The 22,447-nt window shown below is 34.9% G+C and overlaps 1 protein-coding gene and 1 pseudogene across 3 annotated transcripts in view; both read left to right on the forward strand.

The window, feature by feature from the left end:
* The window catches only part of LOC111505570 (Rap GTPase activating protein 1), a 923,489-nt gene that overhangs the window by 335,495 nt on the left and 565,547 nt on the right, over positions 1-22,447 (forward strand). The window lies entirely within an intron of this gene.
* Positions 17,333-19,974, forward strand: LOC141487494 (small ribosomal subunit protein uS2-like; annotated as a pseudogene).

Consider the following 22,447-nt stretch of genomic DNA (forward strand, 5'->3'; position numbering starts at 1 on the left):
CACGAATCCAACCACCATCAATCAACTAAAAGAGGAATTATCAAGACTCAATTAGACCGTGGTTTCGGTCTCTGTAACACGAAGAAAGGTCTCGAGAAGGAATTAGACATCATCAAAAATGATCTTCAATGGAATGGCTACTCCAAAGCGATGGTAGAAAAGACCTTGGCTAAAAGACAGCGGGAGCCTCGCAAGGAAGAGAAGCTGTCACAACCAGTGCTTGCACTTCCCTACATCAGAGGATTATCGGAGAGGATAAGAAGAATTGGTTCCAAGTACAACATCAAAACCTGCTTCAGATCCGGTAACACTATCCGTAGCAGCCTCACGAAAAGCAGGCTACCAAACGCGGACTGCGATTCCATGAATTGCATTTACCGGATACCCTGTGAGTGCGGAAAATCCTATATTGGTGAAACTAAGAGGCCATTGAATGTTCGCATTGCTGAGCACAAGAAACACACACAGCGAGGGGAAACCAGCAAATCAGGAATAGCAGACTATGTTTGGACCCATCAACACAACATCGAGTGGTCCCAAGCTGAGATCTTGCACAGAGAGGAACATTGGTTTAGGAGAAAATTCAAGGAAGCCGCATACATGTTGTCCAACAACATATTCAGCCAGGCCAGCGTAGAAATACGTAACATATGGAAACCCATCATCAAGCGCCAAAACGGTCATCTCCCACGGAACCAGTGAAGCGGAAAATGGAAAGCGGGGATAAATGAAAGTACTCGAACGATCTATAAATAGTCATCTCTCGGAGGAATCAGCCCAGTCATCACCCGAAGACGATTGTAGATACTAACAATCGAAACGTCGTGAACTAACGTGACTTGGAATCTTTATTTTCTTTTTCATTTCTTTATTTTTATTTATTTTTGTTCAATTCTATTTTACTTGTATTTTATTTCACTATTATTTTATTTCAGGTTTATTTTACTTAATATGATTGTTATTTTCAGCTATTCATTTTAATTTCTTCTTTTTAGTTGTTTCAGGGATTTCAAATCATTTTATATAGTAGACAATGGAAGTCCGAACTAGTGAAATTCATCATGAAACATTGTCAATCACCTTCAAACTATCATCCTGTGTTACCTAACCTCTCTGATATCCTTATTGGTTGTTTGATAATTCTGTACTTTTATCGAAAAACACATCTCTCAGTACGTATATTTGCAACAGAAAATTACTTTCAACTGCATATTTTGGTGTTTGTATATTTCACGATTCCATTTCCATTCCATTCCATTCTCTTGGTTTTTGCTGCTTTATGAAAATTTCAATAACATGGTATATTGGTGTCTGTTCTGTCATTGATTTAATCTAAACTATATATGAAAATGTAGATTACGTCCCCTAAATGACCACAAGTTTTCGGTCAGACCCTCTGAGGAATGCGAAGACCACTAACATGAAACATCCTCCTCATAATGTCGAATTAATTGTAATGCATGAGACCATAAAAGTGATATATTCGTTGAGTGTTATGGTATTAAAGTCGTAACGACCGTATTCACTAGCGTTAGGCATCTCAAACAAGGATTATTGATCCAAGTTGGTTTGTTATTAACTGTAAGGCTAGTGTTGCACTATACGTTTTCACCGGTGCATCAAAAACGCTTGAAAAACAACATTGCATCGACAACACAATCATTCCTGTTTACCCAAGCATACAACCCAAAAGGCAAAATAATTTAGACAAATAGATAGATAGATCTTTATTGTCAGAAATGTAATACAAGTTGTCGACAAAGGGTGTCATGTTTATAAATACATAAAATGTTAGAAATATACAAAGTGTAGTTTTTCTAAGACTACATAGTATTCACCAAAATACAGTAAAGATTAAAAATAACAGGCAAAAAAACAATCAAACAATATCAAAGATAAGAAAAAATGTACAAATATGTTTTCAATAAAACAACACAATTTTAAAATCACTTGAAATGAATCGTAATATACATCGTGGTATACGAAAGACTAGAATTTGTACGCAAAATACGCTTCTAAACTGTAGAAGCACTTTCCCAAAACAAGATTCTTTACTGATTTTCAAAATTTTTTAAGTTTATTAATTGGTGTAATATGTTTTGGTAGGTGATTATAATAATAATATTTATTCGACTACGTTACATAATACAATGTTTGTAGCAAGTCATGTTTGGTTTTACGTTTAAAATTTATAACAAATTATCTAAGAACAATTCGTTCAGACCAGTCTCAACTCCCTACACAGTAGATTAATGGACTGAAAACAACTACTTTCCTGGCTAATACCACGAAGGACGTTGGATTATATCCGACAGGTGTCAGTACAGGATTCTTCACAGAAGTGAAGCCTACACCTACTGTGTAGGGAGTTGAGACTGGCCTGAACGAATTGTTCTTAGATAATTTGATTTATAGCCAGTCTTCAAGTATGCCCACTGATTATATGTGAAAGTTTTCTTTCCTTATACGAGAAATTGAAAATCAATAATTGAAAATCTATTGCGGCAGTTGTATCGCCAACAGCATATGCAGGAATAACTTCTGTGAGGAATCCTGCACTGACACCTGTCGGATATAATCCAACGCCCTTCGTGGTATTAGTCAGGGGAGTAGCTGTTTTCTGATAGGTGTCAGTCCATTAACTTACTGTGTAGGGAGCTGAAACTGGCCTGAACAAATTGTTCTTAGATAATTTGATTTATAGCCAGTCTTCAAGTATGCCCACTGACTATAAGTAAAATTTATAAGTTAAAATTTACAATAAAATAATAACAATCACATATGAAAATCGAAAAGAAGTAGTGACTTGTGTGTTACCACAAAAATGCGTTCTGAAGTCATCGACAGAATAGAAGCAATGCCTCAACAAATAATTCTTCAATTTTCTCCTGTAAATGTTCAGACTGAGTTCTTTGAAATCTTGGGACAAAATATTGTACAGAGAGTAATCTTTGGAATTTTTTCGAGATAAGGGAAGTGGCAATCGATTTGTTTGAAGGTGATTGACAATGTTTCGTGATGAATTTCACTAGTTCGGACTTCCATTGTCTACTATATAAAATGATTTGAAATCCCTGAAACAAGTAAAAAAGAATAATTAAAAAAGAATAGTTGAAAATAACAATTATATTAAGCAACAATAAACCTGAAATGAAATGATAGTGGAAAGGCAATCGATTTATTCTAATGTGGTGAGCGTTTCGTGTGTTATGTTTGTGGATATCACATTGTTTCGCCAAGGATGGTTTCTTCGTAAGGATTTCAATCAAAACGTAATAAAGAAATAAAGTTGGCAATTGCATAATTCCGAGTTTTTTGAAATATTCTTGACAGTGATCTCTGTATCCAATATTAGCCAGGACTCTCAATGCCTTCTTTTGCATCCCAAATATTTGAATGGAATGAACGAATTTCCCTAAAGTTGTACACCATAACTAATATGAGAGTGAAACAGTGAAAAATATAAGATTTTTAATATATTTGCACTAGTGATGTACTTTCATTATCGAAGAACCAATAGAGAACCCGGAACTTTCTCTTCAGTTGAGAAATGTATGTGCAGACCAGTTGAGTCTATTATCTAATGTAATGCCCAGTAATTCAACTTTATTAGTTTCACAATTAGAGATAATTTGATTATTAGCAGAAATCTGGATGTATTGTGTTTTCTGACAATTTAGTTTCAGCTTACTAGATAGAAACCACTGATTAGCACCATTAGATACCTCGACGAGATCAGACTGTGACAATTCATTATTTTTATCCGACGAAATGAAAGTGGTGTCGTCCCCAAAGAGAACCGATTTGAACGCCATCATTTATTTGCTCAAGTCATTCACACAAATGACAAATGAGAGCGGGCCCAAAACAGACCCTTGCGGAACGCCATGCTTAATAATTTGAAAGTTTCATAAGGTACCGTTGAGCATCACTGCTTGTTGACGATTAGTAAGATAGGTTCTTATTAAGTGTAACGGAATACTTCTGTCTACTTCTATAGATTTGAGACTGCCTGGTGGGCGTTTTTTAATCGCTACGCATATGTAGACCTTTCTGTAGAGCTTTCAAACTTTTCTTTATGTTTGTGAAGTAAGCAGACAGTCTCTAGAATGGATATTTCAAATATTGGTTATATTTTATTTCTGCAGAAAAGTGGCCTACACGAGTTACGCATCTTCAATTTGAATATAATTCTCAAAGCTCTTTTCTGGGTAACGAATATACTCTGCAACAAAATATGTCTGCCTGAGCCCCAGAAAGGAATTCCATACCGGAGATGACTTCATAAGTGAATAGTATGCATTTATTGCGGCTGAAAATCCGAGTTCACGACATATGACATTTATGGCAAAGCAATCAGAAGATAATAATTTATTTTTTAAAGCAGTGATTTGCGTATCAAATTTTTTACTGTCGATGAATATACCAAGAAATTTAGTTACAGGCTTACTTTTAATCATGTGTTCACCTACTATTACTTGTTGTAAGTCCCACTTGAACGTTATCAGATTTGTTCTAGTAAAAAATTAATCTCTACACAAAATAAAACCCTTGTAATTTAATGAAAAATTTGTTTGGATAAAACAAAAAAACAGTCGTTTCAATGCTATTTCGGGCCCAAAGGGCTGTTATCGACGAAAACATCAAAAAAGTTTACTAAATAGTTTTGGTTGACCATGAAGTGAAGTTGATCGGGATAGCTGAGGCTCTAAAGATATCAAAAAATGTGTTTGACATGTCGTGCATGGATATTTGGGTGTGCAAAAGCTCTGTTCAAAAAGAGTGCCGCGAGCTCACAATCTAAAAAAAAACAACAACGAATTGATAATTCTGAGCAATTATTGAAGTTGTTACACCATAAAAAAACCGAATTTAGGCGTCGATGTGGGTGCCGTGCGAGCTCAGTGTTGACCAGAAACAAGAACGTCTTAATGATTCTGAGCGGTGTTTGGCCATGTTCAAATGTAACAAACCTGAAATTTTGCATCGGTAAGTGACAATGCACAAAACATGGCTCCTTCATTTCACACTAGAATGAAACTATCGTCTTCTGAGTGGACTGTACGTGGTGAACCGACTCCAAAGGGTGCAAAGACGCAACAGTCAGCTAGCAAGGTTATGGTATCAGTATTCTGGTATGCGTATGGTATCGACTATCTTGAAAAGGGAAAAACTATCAACAGAGACTATCATATAGCGTTATTGGAGCATTTGATGGACCAAATCGTGGAATGAAGGCCTCATATGGAGAATAGTGCTGTTTCATGAAAATAATGTACCGTGTCACAAATCGATAAAAACGATGGCAAAATTGCATGAATTGGGCTTCGCATTGCTTCCGCATTCACCGTATTCTCCAAATCTGGCCCCTAGCGACTTTTTCCTGTTCCCAGATCTCAAGAGAATGCTGTCTGTAAAAAAATTTGGCGCCGATGAAGAAGTAATCGTCGAATATGAGGCCTATTTTGAGGCTAAAGAAAAATCGTACTTCTGAAATGGTATCGAAAAATTGTATGACTGCTATAATCGTTGTATCACCCTCGAGGGCAGGTTTAATAATTTTTTTTCTATGTCAGCCCACGAACTTTTCAACCCAACTGTTATGAAATCACATACTGTCTTGGACAACATTTTTCATCATCATGAACTGCATCATTTCAAGGCTTTCGAAGCTGGGCTCTCATCAATGTAGGTTCAAAAATTTGATAACTAATAAATTCCCTAAAAATTATTCACTTAACTGGACAAATTAAAAAATTGTGAAAATTTGGGAAGTTTTATCAAGAAAAATTCAACAGAATACTGATAGCTCATCTATAGGATAGTTCACAGCTCCAACACAAGAGTATAGTCGTATTAAGTGAGAACAACCACTGGTCACTTTACCCCAGTCTTCGTCATATGTATTGCTTCAATTTTCTTCCCAACTTTTTCAAGACATCTTAACGCAATACCCTCAGTTTGGCAGGATACTGTGACAGGTTAAACTGGTTCAGTTAAAACGGATACGTTTTAACCGCACCAGTAAACGCAGATTGTGACACCAGCCTAACAGTACTCTTCATCATTGGCTCATTACTCTCACATTTCGGCGTGCATAAATTTCGTTTGATTCATAATGTAGAATCTCCCGCATGGTGAGCATGCAGGTTTTTCCTCGTCAGATATATGAGGTCTGTAAATGTCAGTGGAATGATATACACCGGCTGAAAAATTGATGTATTATTCGGGCGAACAGCTTTCTCACTTTATGAAATATTAAACGCTTTGCCGATAGAGTTGCCGAATGTACGTTCGATGGAAAACTGTATCCAGTCATTCTCAATTTTCAACAACTGTTCAACAGGCGAACTGAATCTTGGAAGGAATTGTTTGAAATACACAGGCGTACCTTATAGTCTGCCTGTTACAAGAAAATGTTGAAAATATTTGTCTTTGGTATTCAGGAAATTGGTACAGTCTGAATGAGTGTCGACGAAGTGAAATGTATTTGGATCAGTCTAGTAAATAGGAGAATGAAAGGGTAATTGATAGGTATTCCCACTTATTTGGAAAGAAAACATTGGTGATTAACAAAAAGTTTCCAGTATTGCCGCCATAATTCTTCTATATAATCCAATAATAGGAAAAAAAGGCTGAATATAACTCGTGTCGTTTTCCGTTTTGAGAATAACAATCTTTTTCGATTTAGTTACCTGGAAACCTCAATACCTACTTTGACAGTGAAGACTGACAGCATGTATCTTTCAATTCAATGGTGATAGTCTCTTTTAATTCTTTGAAAGACCTTTTTTGTGCAATACCTCTTACTGTTTTTTTTTTGCAAATAATCTTTCACAATCTGAGAAATAAAAAAAGCCTGATCAGTAAACAATCCGATGAAGTTTAATGAACAACTAACTGAAAAGTTCATCTCAAAAAATTAATGCGTAATATAAACCACTGAACAGTCCAATTGGTCAAAAACTTGTCGTATTAATAAATCTTGCCTACACCTTGGAAATAGCAATTGAAAAAATTTTAATTTCTATACTTACCTTTCTTTAGTGGTCAAGGTTTCGGAAAACAGTCTATTTCCGTTATCAAAACCCAAAATTCATTTTGAAAATTTCGCGCCGAATTGTGAATAGCTTTAATTCTTTTGACATACGTCATATTTGTGAATGTATATTAGTTTTTAATATGAAGTAATAGGCATATATTTTCAAAATAGCTCTAGTAAATGCCGCTTGCTGACAGAAACTGCAAATATATGTATATAGGATGTAATGTTGTGAAAGAAATATTTGTTTTTCATCGATTGTAGTACAAAGTTACGTTACAGTTTCTGATACACAGTGATTTCGGGTAGAAATATAGTTTACCTTTTTATGAATCACTTTGTTTGAATTTGCGGAAATTTTCTCGTGAAACTTCCAAAAATCTAGTGTCATGTACCGATCTCAACAATTTTAGACAGTTATCATTCAATAAATTGATTGATGTAGCCGTTACTACGTGGTAGGAAATCATAATGAAGAAAAGAGAAATGAAACTTTCTATGTTCTCCAAGGCATGTTGATAAACACTAAATTTTTCTGATCTTTGATATCAGATATGTGCTGCGTGTTATTAGAAACGAGTTCTAGTTGCTCGCTCAGTCTGACCAATATATTCCTATATTTTTGTCACAGTCCTCAAGTCTATTTCATGTATCTCCGACTTTCATTTTCCAATATTCTCTTGAGGGTTACTTAACATTTGTTGAAGTGAGTAAGAAGTTTTGAACGCGACTCACACGTTCAACTTTTCAAAAATACAATCTGATCCATTAGTGTTGCTTGCTTCTTATGATTGAACAATGAACTTTAACTCTCAATCTTTTTGAAAAATCGGAGATTCCCGTTTCCTAATCAACTTTATATACTAGATTTGAAGAATACCCGTTGATCTCTGATGTGTCCCCAATAATTTTTTTTTTCAATATCGTACCTTTTTATTCTCAAGGGAAGCGTAACGAGCCTACGAACAAAAAAGTTTAGACCTGCCATTTTGTGTTGTGGATAATGGTGTGTGGTATCAGGAATATATCTAAGAGCACTGGTATTTTTCCTGTAGACATCAAGTTCTAAACCCTGGTAACTTCTAATCACTGAGACATCCAAGAATGGTAACTGTGTTGTTTTCAACTTCATGTAAACTCAAAATTTGGGAATCTGCAAATACATCTTCATATGGGAACTAAGTCCCTGTAAAGTAATATAAATCATCTATTGTTCCCATTTCAAATCTGCTCATTAAGAGATTAGCTATGAAGGGGGATCAATGGATTTCCCAGTGTTGTGCCTCTATACTGTCTGTAGAAACAGTTGTTGAACTTCGTTCAATTCTGATCCATGCATGTAGTCCTCAATTATTCCTTCACTAAGACTATAGGCCCTCAGAAGATCCCCCAAACATACAATGGTTTTTGGCATAGAGACACTTGAAAACACCGAGAATATATCAAATGATAATTTGTATCGGAAAATGAAAGTGTATAAATTTAGTTATAAATATATCTCCAACAGTGAGTAGGGATGACGGCTCTTCAGAGCACCCCCTCTCCGCCACATTTCGTCATCACCCAGTCGACCAATCAGAAGCTACCGCGCGCATAGCAGGAAATTTGAATTGTTCTCACTTCAATGAGATTTCGCCCTTGAGATAGCACCTCGACTTGGGCCTTGAATTAGGAGACGTACCCTCAAATTTTGAGTCCCGTTTGGGACTTTGGTATGGTCCTCGAGATAGGATTTCGACTGAGACCTTGACTTTGATCTTGAATTAGGATGAGGCGTGCTCAAAAATTTTACGTCAAATATTCCAAAAAAAAATTGAACCTCGATTTGGGCCTCGATTTGGCCCTTGAATTGGTCCTCGAGTTGGGACTTGAATTAGGATCAGGCATTTCCAAAAATTTTACCTTGAATTTCCTCTTAAAATTTTTGAAGATATTTAGGTATATTGCTACATAATATGAAACAAAGTCGCTTTTCTGTGTATTCAAGTTCTGCTGTTTGGGAAAAGTGCTTGATTTTGGATTTATTGCCAGAAATTCTAGTTTCATCTTCTACTACCTTTTTAATGATTTGTCACACTTTGTACTTTTCGTATCGTGGGATAGGGGGTACGACAGTTGAAGTAATGATAAAAAGATATTCCCCTTGAATTAAAAATCGATCTTTATTTGCATTTTTTTCAACAAATCTATCTTGAAGATATTCGATCTATTTCGTTTCGGAGCCGTACACTGTATACTCGAATGTTATTTTTTGTATATTATGTAAATGTTATCATCTTCGAAATGTTCATGTTCAGTCATATTGCAAAAACGAAATATACCAGTTCAATCACAGAATAAAACAATATCTTAGTTACATTTGGCTTTATCTGCAGGATTGATAATATTGTATGTAGATTCAGGAGTTGTACTTTCACACTTCCTTCCTTTTTTTCCCTCTCTCTGCCGTGATCCCCTCATTACACAAACACCCAAAGGTAACTCGACTCTATAACAATCGAACTGGTACAGAGCCTCGGCATATTGTAACATAAAAATTCGAACACGCCTTCTGATGCTTCCTCCTCTGTGAGAATATTAATCTGTTATTATGTAAAATCACACCTAAATGATTTCGCTTTGTTCGCATGAAGAATAAAAGATCTGTTGAATAGGCACTAATTAATACTCGAGTACGCTTTTCGTAAAAAAATATTGAATTGAATTGACATGGGCGGACTGGCCCAAACAGCAAATTCATAGATTTTATGTTTTATTTAGAATAATAAGAAAATAAATATTTCGAAATGTGATTCGAAAATATGTATCTCTACCAACATTTCTATCGAAAAGAATGTGACAAATTTCTACCGGAAATTGAATATTTCTCTGGGTAATGACATGAAATAATTGAATATTTTGAATTTTATTTCGAAATTTGTATTTTTTGAATGCGTATGCATTTCTACTGGAAACAGTCTTTAAACTTATTTCGATTTATTTAAATTATAAAACAAATTATATAAAATTATAAATTATAAAAACTTTATTTCAGGCTCAAAAAACGGATCCAAAACTAAACGCAATATACAAAACAGCTAGAACAAATCACTCAAATTTGATCAAATATACAAAGAACCATTACTATATCAACAAAATTCATTCATCTTCCAACATAAACAAGACCACATGGAGTATTATCTCTACTCTGAACGGAAAATATACTACTTACAAAAACATCTCCTTCAAAACAGGTGATGAAGTAATCAATGATCCACAATCTGTATCTGTAAGCCTTCAATGATTTCTTTATTCAGGCGCCGTATGACACCATTAATAAAATAATCAATAAAAGTCAGTCACCTTCTAAGAATATGAATAAAAATATGCCTAATAGTTTCTTTATCAGATACGTGACTGAACAGGAAATTATGGATACTATAAAGTACAAACTCCAAAATAAACACACCTGTGGCACAGACCATATTTCTGGATTCCTAATTAAAAAAATCGCCGCCTCTATCGTCGAACCTCTCACTCATGTAATAAATGCCTCCCTTCAAGAGGGCTTATTCCCATCGAGATTGAAGAATGCTCTTGTATCTCCAATTCTAAAAAAACATGATCCGCAAAATATGGAAAATTATGGTCCCATTACTGTTCCCCCCATATTCTTTTGAATACACAATACTTACACAACTTGTGAACTTTCTAAATACAAACAGTTCACTTCACCCAAACCAGCATGGTTTACGCACTGGACATTCCACCGAGAATGCAATTCATTGCCTTTATGTAAAAATTGTTAATGCCATCGAGCTAAGACACAATCCAACTGGAATATTCTGTGACCTCAGTCGAGCTTTTGACTGCGTAATACATAAACAACTGCTTGATAAACTTTATCAAATTGGAATTCGAGGGAAATTCCATGATTGGTTCAGTTCTTTTCTCGAAGGAAGAACCTAGAGAGTAAAAATTAGCCACACTAGTGCAAATAAAAAACTCACATATTTCTCATCTCCACAAGAAAATAATATTAGTGTACCTCAAGGCTCTGTCTTGGCTCCTATACTTTTTATCATCTGTATAAATGATCTCCCAATGGTTTTACCGGAAGCGTTCACTTGCTTATATGCTGACGACGCTACTCTACTCCTCTCAGATAAATCAAAATTAGAACTCCAAAATAAAATATCCAACACCACTGATATCCTACACAGTTGGCTAAGTAAAAACTCGCTATATCTCAATCCTTCCAAAACAAACTACATGACATTCCATACCAGTCAAAACCTCAATTCACCAGCCTTAAACCTGAACCTATGCGGTATCTCTATCGAACCCTGTACCACTATTAAATTCTTGGGTATTTGTCTTGACAACCATCTTACTTTTAAAAAACACTGCAAAAGTCTCACCGGCTCACTGAACTCTAAATGCTATCAAATCAGAATGTTAAAAAATGTATTGAACGCTGAAGGTCTACTATTATTTTATTATGCTCAAGTTCAATCCAGAATTAGTTATGCAGTCAGTATTTGGGGTACATCTCCAGCCGCTAAGATATATTCATTGCACAAAAACGAATAATTCGTTGCATAACAAATGCACCGAAGCTGCAGTCATGTCGAAATCTCTTCAAGAAACTCGGTATTCTTTCTTTTTACGGTCTCTATATTTTGGAAGTCGCAACATATATTCATAAAAGGAAAAACACGTTTCTCACAAGTACTGACTTTTATAGTTACAACACTAGGAGAAGAAACGAGCTCCGCCTACCATAGTCACGTCTAAACCTCTGTCACAATTTACCTGATATAATGGGATTGAGACTATATAACGTCCTCCCCAATGAATTGAAGTTAATAAATCAGGCACACATTTTCAGGAAAAAACTAAAGATTTCTTACTTCATATTACACCGTACGATCTGAATGAGTATTTTGAATATTGTCGCAATTGCTAGTACTAACTTTTGTCACGTCTTCAAATATACTGTGCTGTCCGCTAGCATTTATATATTTTATTCACTTATATACATTTATTTATTTTATGCTAGTATTGAGTTTTGTCATGTCTTCAAATATACTGTTCTGCCCGCTAGCATTTATTTATTTTATTTTATTCACTTATATAAATACCTATATTAATATATTTTACTACAATTTTGTATACCTTGACTTGCCCTATAGCTTCTTGTATGCTCATATTAGGGACCAATAAACGTATTATTATTATTATTATTACTTTGAAAATTAAGAGGGTGAGAAGAAAACCAGACAGATATATAGTTTTTCATTTTTTTTTTCAAGAGATGCACAAGCTACGCATAAAAAACCTTGTAATGCTATAAGAGAACATGCGGAAAACTGTGTTGGAAAGTTTATTTCACAAGATTCTACACAGAATCTAGCAGCCTCAGGGTTAGCTTCAAATATCCGAATCCAGAGAAGTTCGAATTTGAACTTTCTTGAGCATTGAAAGTTGTTGCTAGCTCAATAAGTTTCCCAACAGTAACATATTTGACAGCCTACAAATTAATCGACGTAGATGGCGGAATGGTTATTGATATTATGATGCCCCGTTCACTCACATTCCCTTCATAGAGAAAAGAGATGACTGGGTTATCGTAGTTGCTTTCATGTAAGCCAAAATTTCCAACAACTCATAGTGTCAAATATGTTAGGAGTTGACTTGTGGTTCTTGCCCAAAAATTTATATTGGCTAACCGGGAGGAACATTTTTACAGATGATAAAAATCATAGGAGTAGTTTATGGAATGTGAAGACCAATTCCACATTCGAAAATCATCTCCTGGCAGAGGGACATATGTTCAACTACGACAATGACATATTACATTCAGGAGAAAAATGTTTAGAATGCTTGTAAATTAATAGATTTGGATCATCTAAAAGAACAATTCGTTCAGGCCAGTCTCAACACCCTACACAGTATGTTAATGGACTGACACCTATTAGAAAACAACTACTCCCCTGGCTAATACCACGAACGGCGTTGGATTATATCCGACAGGTGTCAGTGCAGGATTCTTCACTGAAGTTATTCCTGCATATACTGTTGGCGATACAACTGCCTGTTGCCGAAAAGTTATTATCGGTGAACTGTCGCACTGAGGAGGATCCCCAGCTTGTTGAAAAACTACCCCATTCCGCACTAGAGGATCTAATTATATAGCTTTGTCAACATATTGCATAACTGGATTATTCAGAAGATTGAAATATCCTTGTCCACTTACGTTTGCTTCCAAAAAGAATGACCCTGTTTGGTTACGAAAATTCCAGCCCAACCATGTAGTTTTTGGAGATATTGTGTATGTTTCAGTATCGGATATTTTAACAATTCACATGCCCATTCAGAACAAAAGTACGTTCATCTGAGAAACATCAACTGGATGACGGTTGACGATTTCCAAGAATTCCGTCAATTCTGTCAAAACCATCTTCGTCAATCAACAATTTAATTTCATTTTGTAACAACGGAATTACTCTCGTTGAGGAATTGGGAAAACGTTTGAACGAATCTCGCTTGATGTTTGGGACAACATAGTCAAAGCCTGTCTATTTTCCTTTAAACAACGTATCCTGAAACTCCAACATTAATATCATCGTTAACAGTTTCCACCAATGTCTATAACAATTCTCGTTGAGAACACAAGAAGAGGCCGTTGCAGATTTTCCATGTTCGTAGTACAAATCTATTATTTCAATCCACTTTTGAAGTGTATTGACTATTTTTTATAAAAGAAAAGGTAATGATCCAAATAATAACTTGGTAAACAGGGTAAACATGAAAAACTATAACCATAAAACTTAGCTGACAATCACTATTTCTGGCTAATTTTGACAGCAAGCAGGCGATGAAATTTAGGAGCATATTGTTTACCTGAACAAGAAATTTTCCACCAAGTGTTCTAATTTCTGGTATTTCAATCAGTATCATTCAATAGTGCTCAATTTGAACATTCAAAATAGTGAAGTTGTTTGTTTAGGTTAAGCTTCTAGTTTGGAACTGAATAAAAACTTGGAACAGTATTTTATTTTTCTAACATTGCTTATGTTGACATATCAAAAGTGTTATAGGATTGTATACAAAATTCAAATACCTTTCAAATAAAAGGTCATTCGACTATTATTTCCATTTGAAATTTTCGACACGAAATTTGTTGTGTGGAGGGGATGGCTGACAAGGGTTTGATTTTGATGTAGAAATGTGTCCTTCAGAAAACTAAAGTAGACGTTTTACACGATTTTTCACGGTTTAATATCGAATTACTTTTTTAGGGGGCTGAAATGCACTGTATGCATTTGTTGCCAATCCGTCCCTGGATTATCAACTACCTTCGAGATGTTCGTTACATTTACATTGTTTTTTTTTTCATTCAACTAGCTTCCTTCTAGGAGAGTCTATTTGGGTCACTAACTTGTACATAATAGCTCCTATTCTATTATTCGCACTAGAAATCTTTGTTAACTGGAACTTACACGCCCATTTCTATACAATTTTTGCTGTTAGCTTTATCGTGGAGCTGACGACTTATGCAACGCCTTTGTGCTTCTGTCATGGAAGTTATAATTTCTTACAATCAAGTCGATCGCTAAGGTGATCGTTGAGAGGTTTGAATAATAATAATGATATTGATAATTTTTTCCAACCACATTTCCAATGTTCGGGGATGTTTTTTCAAGAAAAGAGGTCAACTAACCTAAGCGAGAATTAAACCATATTTATGGGTACTTTGTTGAAGTCTGTTGGAAGTATAGTTGAAAAACACCTTAAATATATCTTATCTCCATCTTTCGTTTACCAATTTGTTGTCTTATAATTTCGAATTTGGAGCAACACAATCCGAAAATCTGAAAAAAATTGATGGAGAATTTCATGCCAGCGTAGAAAGGGCAAACTTCTAGTTTGTTTGAAGTGATACTAAAAGACACGAAAATTTCATCGATAAATTTCCTTTTTCGGAGTTTGGGTTTGAAAAAATTATATTTTTCTAAAAAAATTTTCAGGTCGAGTGGTATTCGTAAAAAATCATTTCTTGAAATATTCTCAGTAGAATGCATTGATATAAGAAGAAAATACCAGTTCTCAAATAAAATCAATTGAACTACCTCAATAAAGAGACATTTCAACATAAAATTTTTTTTGAAAGTACAATTTCCAAAGAAACATAAGTATTTTCAATTATATGAACAAAGTATACGTGAATGACCAAACCCGTATTTTCCAACATTAGAATTTCATTGTTGAAATTCATCGTACCTTGACATGCCACATTTTGTCATATTTTTGTGATGTTATGTGTGATGTCTAGTCACTGTCATAATCATAATGTCGAATCAATCCTGTGAATTTCTGTAGTAGCATATAAGCAAAGTTTTAAAATTTACTCGCGATCATATTTGAATATTTCAGTATATTGGTTCAATATGATTGTGACAGTGATAGAAACTGCGAAAGTGATAAATGACTAGGGCCTGAGGGTCACGTATGATTCAAGAATACCACGTCGATGTTGATTTCATGGCTGTTAGTTTTATCGCTGTTGAGAAGAGTCGTTTCATCGCTTTTAAACTTTGTTTTGATGGTCTAGCCTTCAGTATTTTTCATTAATTCATCGGTTTGACCAAAATAATTATTAAAAACCGAGGCAAAAGTCATGTGTCACAAACATTCAATCCTTCAACGTTTCAAAAACTTCAATCAACTTGAAAAAAAGAAAACAATCGTTTTCAACGTTCTGAATAAAATAGTTCTAAATAAAAGTCCGGGGTAGCATATATCTACCTCTCATGTGGTAGCCATTATATGCAAAATATTGAGCCATAAATATAATTGTTCACTTTTTTACAATGCATATTTTAGAATATCTATTAAATTCTCATAAAAATTAGTACAATTTTCATTTTAAATATTTAATATAGATAAACTTTGTCTTTTACACTAAGTAATTTGGACAAATCATTTGAAAGTTATTACGATAAGATTAACTTGACGCAACGCATTAATTACGCGTCGCATATACTGTAAGACGACGGGGGGTGATGCGCTGGAGTAGAGGGGTGGTCTAAACAAAGAAGTGCCATCACCGAGAATGCGACCCGAACGCGGGCAGACGCGTGAGGGCAAACGTCGTTGACGGTTGTGTTGGTTTTACGAATGTTTTTATAGGTAACATAATTTGGTTCTCGAAGCTATTTCATTACTTAGTGCGGTTGGCATATTTTTTTAGTTACCGTATTTTTAAAGTAAAAATATAAATAACTAGCTCATGCCCGCGTCGTAGAATTTGGTTTGTCATATATCAAGTTTCGCGACAAACCATTTTAAACAAATAGTTACAATATTTTTTTATCAACTCAAAACTTCAGGTTTCCAACTTCAAAACTGACGAAATTCAGTACAATCTTTGAACCCTCATTTTCCCCCTTGGGGGTGGAAATTTCTAATTCCTTTTCTTGATGCCTATTTACGCTATACAAAGAACCTACCTGAATATTTCAAGATTCTAGGTTCAGTGGCTTCGGCTATACGTTAATATAAGAGTGTCAGGTACCCACTTATACAGTACTAGCTATTCTCCGCTGTTCTACCCGCGTTACCGTGGGAACCTACCCTAGTTTTTATTCCAGGTCATGATCTATCTATATACCTACTAACATACATTTGAATCCGTTGAGCTGTTAAGACGTGAAAAAGTAAAAAAAAGTAAATATATACATTACATTCATCCATCCTCACAAACTTCGCGCATTTATAATATCAGTAGGAGTAGGATTAGTACGATTACCAATGTATTTCATTCTTATCCTTTCACTTTTTTTTTGCTGATTCTATTCAATATTGTACCTATTGATTGACTGACACTCTTATATCAACGTACAGCCGAAACTACTGTACCTAGAACTTCGAGATATGCAGGTAGGTTCTTTGTATAGCTTAAATAGGCATCAAGAAAGGAAATCATGAGTTTTCGCCACCAAGGGAAAAAATAGGGGTTCAAAGATTGTATTGAATTTTGTCAGTTTTGAAGTCGGAAACCTGAAGTTTTGGGTTGATAAAAAAATATTGTAACTATTTATTTAAAAAATGTAATGTGACAAAACAAAATCTATGCGGGCGAAGCCGCAGGCAACAACTAGTCGAATATAAATGTACGATATGAAACGGTTGTTTCCTTGTGAATTCGATTTTATTCTCGAAATTTTGTAAAAGGTGTCGAAATAAAGTGGAAAATAGAGTCTATGGTGCATTTTACCATTTTGTCTTTATCCTTCTTTCAATCGAGGATTACTTTCTATCCCGATTTCGATGATTTCAGAAGAGTATGTCAGTTCTATGATTCCGTTACCTTTCAAGGACACACAAATGCGTGCAAAGTGCAGGATACGAATGCAATTACGAAGTTTCATTCCAAAGGGTTTGCTACCTACTTCGAAGGGACTGCATATAATTCAAAGTAATTTCGAGTGGTGATCTTTTGTTATTTTATAGCGCCTTCATTTTCTGTTCGACCTACCAGAAGCGCCCCTTTTATTCAAATGATACGATGCGGCAGTAATTGGGTGAAAATAGCTACACGGTGCTAAAGGTTAACTATAATGAGTCCGTTTGATAACTGTAGTATTGTGCAAAACATCGGGTTAATTAATTTCGAGCCTCAAAGAGGAAACGGCTAATTTAATTAGCTTGAAAAGAGACACGAAGTGGCGTTGTAATAACCTTCTCGGCTCTACGTCATCCTTTATTATGTGAAAAGTTTTACATGACGAACTAAAATTAATGCCAGAATGGCTTAAACCGTACTCCTTTGAAATGGAAACTCTAAGAATTTTTATGATTTCACAACTTGAACTCAATATAACTATAGAGTCATCATGTTCTACGAATTAAATACGTAAGTACTAAGAATACAATAGTAAATTGAAAACAGAGGGATTCATTTATTTTTGTCCGTTTTTACTCTCCAAACTGAAGTGTCTCAGTCATCGACCGTCTTTGCCAACAGTGGCATTTTCACACGTTATTGGTTACTCAAACAAAACGTAAAGATGTCGGGAGAGGTAGATGTCCTTGCTCTCAAAGAGGATGATGTTACGAAGATGTTGGTGGCTGGAACACATCATGGAACTGCAAATGTAGATTTCCAAATGGAACACTATGTCCATAAACGTCGCTCTGATGGAGTTTACATTATTAATATTCGTTAAATGTGGGAAAAACTGTTGTTGGCGGCACGGGTTATTGTAGCTATAGAACGCCCTGATGAAGTGTTCGTTATTTCATCTCGCCCTTATGGGCACATACTGCACATACTGGAGCTTCTCCCATAGCAGGAAGATTCACTCCTGGTGTGTTCACTGATCAGATTCAAGCTGCATTCAAAGAACCTCGTTTATTAATTGTTACTGATCCAGCCTTTGATCATCAGCCTATTACTGAAGCTTCATACATCAACAATCCAGTTATTGCTTTGTGCAATACCGATTCTCCTTTGAGATTTATTGACATTGCTATTCCTGGCAATAACAGGTCTCCACACAGTGTTGGTTTTCTCTGGTGGCTATTAGCTCGTGAGGTCCTTCGTCTCCAAGGAACTACTTAACGCGATACCAAGTGGGAGGTTGTAGTCGATCTATTCTTCTACAGGGAACCTGAAGAGGCAGAAAAGGAAGAACAAGCTGCAAAAGAAGCTGTTGCAGCAGCTGTTAAACCCACTGAAATTGCTCTGGATCCACCAGATATTGACTGGAATACCATTGAAGCTACTGATTGGGCAACTGAGATCCCACCAGTTGCGCCTGTAGTAGCTGGCGCAACCCCTTCGTATACAGCTAGCGGTACGGACGACTGGGCAGCGGAAGTTCAAGAACAGTAGACAGCTACAAATACTACACAGCAACCCGTTGTTGTTATCAACTGGGGAAGTTCCAGTGATTGGCAATAAAACTGTTTCTAAATAATGACGTGTGATAGATGATTTTGTATTAATAAAAAAAATACTTACACAATTTAATCGAAATAAGGACACTTTTACCAACGTAACACAAGTCGATCAATTCCGTCAGCATAAAAATAGGGTAGTCTGGATTCGATGAAGTCGACGAAGGCCGTTTTTGCCTGGTTATGATTGGCGATGGTTCTACCGAAGAGAAAGTTAACGAAGTGCTTGAAAAAAATGGTAATCATCCAGAGATCTGTGGAGTATGGTGGGTGAGGCAGAACTCAATTCTTTTAATTTTAGAAAGGTGATTTTTGAAACGTGCGGATGGGCGTTGTCGTGGAGCACGATCGGACCTCTTCTGTTGACCAGTGTTGGCTGCTGCTGACGGAATTTTCTGTTTCCCCACTATAGGATTCTGCTGTGATGGTTTGGCTAGGTTAGAGAAAGTTATAGTGAATCACAGCAGCTGCTGCCCATAATACAGTAACCATATTTTTTTTTATGGATATTTACCTTTGGATAACTCATCGGTGTCCAATCATTGTCCTGAACGTCTCCTGTAGAGGATCTACATTTCCTCACAAGTGACGATCCGATCCAAACCAACATCTAACATTGCATTCATTAACATTATCATTGCCAAATACCTGGTTAATTTTTGGGGTTATTTCGGCAGCACTTTGGTCCAATTTGAATTAGTAGAGAATAATTGGTCGAAAATCGCTTAACGATATCATATAGCGATAAGCTGAAAAGAGGCAAAAAAAATAAAATTTTGAAAAACATCAATGTATAGAGTACAAAATTCTCTATTGATTGGTACAATAAATATTCATTGTGACCGAATATAAAATAGAAAATGCCAACAATGCCGCAACAATGTATTTGAATAGTCAAGCCTAAAAATTTAAATGACTCCAAAGTTAACAAAGCTCATAATGTAAAAAATGAAAAGTATCAAACCCTATTGAGATATCCCCGAAAAAAAAACACTGTAAGAATAATATAATTTTTTTATCGACCTTTTTTGGGTAAGTTACTGCGTAAAAATCGAAGTATTTTTCACAAAGGAAAATCTTCTATTTATCAGTAACTCAGTATTTAACAATTTTGCCTATCAAAAAAAATTGTAAAGAAATAATACAATATTTATCTTTTACGTTTCGGAGCCAAAATCTGCCTCCGTCTTCAGAAATGGACAAAAAAATTCTATATATTCGCAGTTATTCCTTTTTGATTGTTTATTTCTCTACTTCTTCGACAGATGTCAAAGGAGTTTTGAAATAAGAAATTATGTCAATGTTGTTGATTGACAACTGAAACTATCCAAATTTTTTCTTCAAGATGGGTAGCCAAGTACGGTCTATTTCAAAGGAGCCTTCCGAAATACAATTCTCTCCGGACATGAGAATATTTGCTGATTCTTTTAGCTTACGTCTCTTAGAATGAGGCTCATTGGTAATCATTCTTGTCCTATTCCATTCCACTCGATGTTCACCGTCTGATTTTAAGATGTATTCTGACAATTTTGATCCTGTCAATTGTCTATTTTTTATGTAATCTCGATGTTCATTCTCACGCACTTTCAATGGTCTCGAGTTTTCACCAATGTAACTTTTACCACAAGAACAAGGTATTTCATAAATACAATTTTTTGTTTTTTCTTCAGTATTATTCGGTTTTGTATGTGTGAGTATAGATCTCAGTGTATTTTTTGTTTTGAAAGTAGTTCTAACATCAAACCTATTTCCAATACGTCTTATTTTTTCAGATAGTCTTGGAATGTATGCTATAATGTTACTTGTGAAAGGTGTCGGTGGATGTTGAGTCGATAATTGTTGAGTTGGATGTTGTTGAATTTGTGAAGCTATTTGTATGTTCGTTTGGTTTTTAATTGACTCTTTATTTTCTATTGCATTTATCGTTGAATTTATGAACGAATCTGGATACGCGTTATCTTTCAAAACAGATTTAATTATTGATATTTCTTCATTGAGATTTTCAGTTAATTGCATATCGTTTTAGCTCTTTTATAAAAGCAATTTATTATACAGGCAATTTATTATACCTTTTTTAACACTCGCATGATGATTCGATGTATAGTGAAGATATCTATTTGTATGTGTTTTCTTCCGATAAACATTTGTATCAAATTGATCTGATGATTTCTCCAACATTACATCTGAAGACGGAGGCAGATTTTGGCCTCCGAAACGTAACAGATAAGTATTGTATTATTTCTAAACATTTTTTTTGATAGTCAAAATTGTTAAATACGACAAGTAACTGATAAATAGAAGATTTTTCTTTGTGAAAAATACTTTGATTTTTTCGCAGTAACTTATCGGGGTAAACTAAAAAGTTTGCCCTTCTACACTTGTATAGAGTTGTCCATTATAATTTAAATATTTTTCAGATTGTGGAAGGTAACATATACCCAAAAAATGTCGATAAAAAACTGATTTTTCCTCCACAAAAAATGACGTTCGTTGAATATTTAAGAATATAATGTTGTACAGAAATAGATTCTGATGCCGTATTTGAAAATGCGAATGTATTTGATATTCGACAACATTTTTGTATAAGCATACTCAGCAATGTAAAAAAAATAAAACATCAAAATCATTCACTCCTACAATACTCACAAAAAGAAATGTCTTTTAATGTACCACGATGTAATAAAACCATAGAATAAAGAAACGCAACATAACTCGAACCGTGTTCTTACCAAATATTACCAGGAGCAATTGAAACAGTTTATACATATTTCGAAAAAAAGTCAAGAAATTGATCGTGTGGAAAGGGTCGTTTCTTCTAACTTTATGGATCAAATTACTCCAAGTATTTGTCGAGTAATCAAAAATAATTCTATTGTGTCTCTGAATGGTGTTTCCCTAATTGACGTTAATGATTGATAATTATTTTCAATTCAATTTTAAATATCTGTATATGAATTTTATAAATTTTTTATGACGAACAAGCAAGTTTATTTTTATAGTACTCCCTCTAATTTATATCAAAATATACAAATATGAACATCATTATTATTATTATCATTACCGTAATCATCATTATCATTATTAATATCATTATCATCAATGTATATAATCTTTGGTGGATGAAAACATTTTTCTCATCAGGCATATCAGTAGGAGTGACGCTCTTTGTTGGAAGACCTCTCTTTAGTTCAGCTTATACTTGAACAAAGAAAATTATTTCAAGTAACCACAATAATATTACTTCACCATCATTGATTACAATAGTAATCAGATTCTTGAATATTTGGAATGCGATGACTGTGCGAAAGTGATTCTCATTGGATTTGAATCGCTGGAGATCAAATCCATTTGGAAAAACGTTCTCAGAGAATTTATTTAACTCCACCGCAGTTCTACAAATGCAAGAGTCCCTTGACAAAGAAGTTCGAGGTGTACTAAGTTGAACCTCAAACCGATTAG

This window comes from Leptinotarsa decemlineata, unplaced genomic scaffold (assembly GCF_025532065.1).
Source record: "Leptinotarsa decemlineata unplaced genomic scaffold, Ldec_3_MD MMD2_P_RNA_scaffold_2, whole genome shotgun sequence".
Taxonomy (NCBI): Eukaryota; Metazoa; Arthropoda; class Insecta; order Coleoptera; family Chrysomelidae; genus Leptinotarsa; species Leptinotarsa decemlineata.